We start from the raw sequence: 2719 nt of genomic DNA on the forward strand, positions 1-2719 counted from the left end.
GGTCTAGGAAAAATGAGTTGTATTTCCAAAGGCAAGTGGTTCAAATACACCAGGTTCTTTCTTCTCAGTAAAATGAAGGTAAATCTCCTCCCATGTGATTTAAAACCACTGAAAACCATCCAAGAGAAAACAATCAGTAAGTTTGGACGTAATGATATTTAAAGAGAAAGAGAGCATAAAATTTTAATCTACCTGAGGAGAAGAACTTTTGCATGCAATTGTGTTACTTTCTTTATATTAAGAATATTAGGTGAACATTACACTCTTCAATAGTTCTAAGGATATTGTTGTTGTTGTTATGTGCCGTTGAGTCACTTGCAACTCATAGGGACCCTATGTACAAGAGCCCAAAATGCTGCTCTATCCTGTGCCAACTTCACTGTCTCCGACACACTCACTCCCACCACCCCAGTGACAGAATTGATCCATCTCATTGAGGGTCTTCCTCTCCTGTGTCATCCCTCCACTCTCCCAAACATGATGTCCCTTTCCAAGGAACAGTCACTCCTTGCATTCATTTTTTAATCCTTGAACTCACAGTTCACTATGACCAGATGAAATATAATTCATTCAAACTTTAAAGGCACGTATAAATACTAATGGAGTGTTTTAGTATAAGAAGAAATATCAGCATTTAAAATTAAGTTGCAATTTTCGTGTTTATTTCTCATGATCATTCCTAACACACAATTTTACATCTTCTTCCTCTAGAAACATGAAGTCACATGTTAAATTACCTAATTTCCGCAATATTCTGGAAAATACTTTTACTGAATATTTTGCAATCAATTATTGTTCATCTAGTATTTCTTATCTATAGCAGCCAACTCTGGAAGTCGGCTGGCTGACTGGCAGGATTGCTGGCATCTCTATGATGGCTCGACTTCGGTGGCAGTGAGGACAAGGGAAGTTTCCGGGATCCTTTTTGCTCTGTGTTACTGCTCTTTTTTGTCCTTCAAAAGTAGGTGGATGGCCCAGAGCCCTAAACTAAGGGGAAGTAAGGGCAGAGCCTGAGGAGCTTGCTCCAGACGGTAGATTAAAATCTTGTCTTTGTTTTTGGTAAAACATTCTTCTAGGTGCTATAGCCCTGGTGTGTCCACTTGCTGTACAGAGGCAACCGGTGGTCACTGTGAAGCTGAACACTGTGACACTGACTGTCAAATATGATAATGGTTACCTGTGGTGGACAGTGTTTGATGGAGCTCCCCAATTAAAACAAGCTTAGAAGCAGGAGCGACATCCACTTCTGTAAATAGCTTGCCCCAGGAAACCCTACAAACATGGAGAAAGGATGAAAGTCACGCAACTGTGAGGACTTTTGTTCATAGGGTCGCTATGAGTGGCCTATGACTCCATGGCACTTAACAACATAGTGTCCAGTTTTCTCAAAAAGGGCGTGATCTTGTATAGTCTAATGTAGCCCTACAGTGTTTATTCTCTGAAAGAAAATTTGAAAGCTCAATCTAGTGTCCATGGCACAATAACATTGGCTACTTTTATTATTTATAATATATAACATATTCAATATGTTAGATATGTGTGTTAGATATAATTATCATGAAGTTTTATAGATGAGTAATTTTAGACTGTTTCACTGGAGAAGGATGGACAATCTCTCCCCTTGTGATTAACTGCCTCTGAAAACCCTTCGGAGGGTCAGTATGGATTGGTTTCAACTTGACAGTACACAACAACAATAACAACTTTTAGGCTTAGAGAAATTAAAATTTCTTTTTCTTGAAGTCTTAAAGCTTCTAATAAATATAAATTTTCAGTAATTGTTCCAACACAATAATTACATGCCTTCTTCTTTGAAAAGTGATGCTAGCAAAAACTATTGAATATACCAATGACAATCAAAATCACAATATAGTGCTCCTTAGTGGCAAGGTCAATGTGTTATCAGAAACCTTGATAATTGTCTTTCATACCCCTGCTAGGAGAATGATCACCAGCTACCTTAACTGCAGATACATGGTCTTGCAAATCATCAACAGCTGTAGGACTAACGTAAGTGAACACTCTCCATACTGTGGGTGTATAAAAACACTAACACAGGAGTGGCAGTGTGACTGTATTAACAGCCCGTGCCTGCTGGAGGATAAGATGTTGTCTAGATTGATAAATTGTGTACAGTGGACTAAGCATCCAATTGCATCCAGCCTAGTCTATTGCTCACCAGTCTGCACAAACTACCTGTATACCTGCAGCCACATTAATCATTTCTCCTATGAATTTGAGTCTCTGAAGGACCTTCTAGTAAATCTCTAAACCCAAGAGCTATAGACGAATTGAGGAACTGAGCCACAGACAAAGCTGTTAATGTTAAAAATTATGGACTTATTCAGTTGGTTAAGCATTTGGTACGACATTGACTTGAGACATCTTATAAATAGTCTGCTAGTAGTCTTAGCAGAATGAATAATAAAAACAGGTGTCATTTTATATAGTTTAGGCATGTTGTCAGTATAAACCAGTATTTGGTAAAAGACCTCACATTGAGAAAGCTAGAATATCTCACTGAGACGGATTGACACAACGATGACGAAAATGGATTGAAGTGTGAGAGAGATTTTGAAGATGGTAGGACAAATTTCAGTATATTGTCCATAGGGTCTCTATAAATTATACTCAAATTGATGGCACTTAATGACAACATATTTCTTCTAACTACTATGCTATCTGATTTACTGTAAAAATCTGATAGCACGCAATTTAT

The sequence above is a fragment of the Elephantulus edwardii genome, unplaced genomic scaffold (assembly GCF_000299155.1).
Source record: "Elephantulus edwardii isolate Elephantulus edwardi_28Jun2011 unplaced genomic scaffold, EleEdw1.0 scaffold00023, whole genome shotgun sequence".
Taxonomy (NCBI): Eukaryota; Metazoa; Chordata; class Mammalia; order Macroscelidea; family Macroscelididae; genus Elephantulus; species Elephantulus edwardii.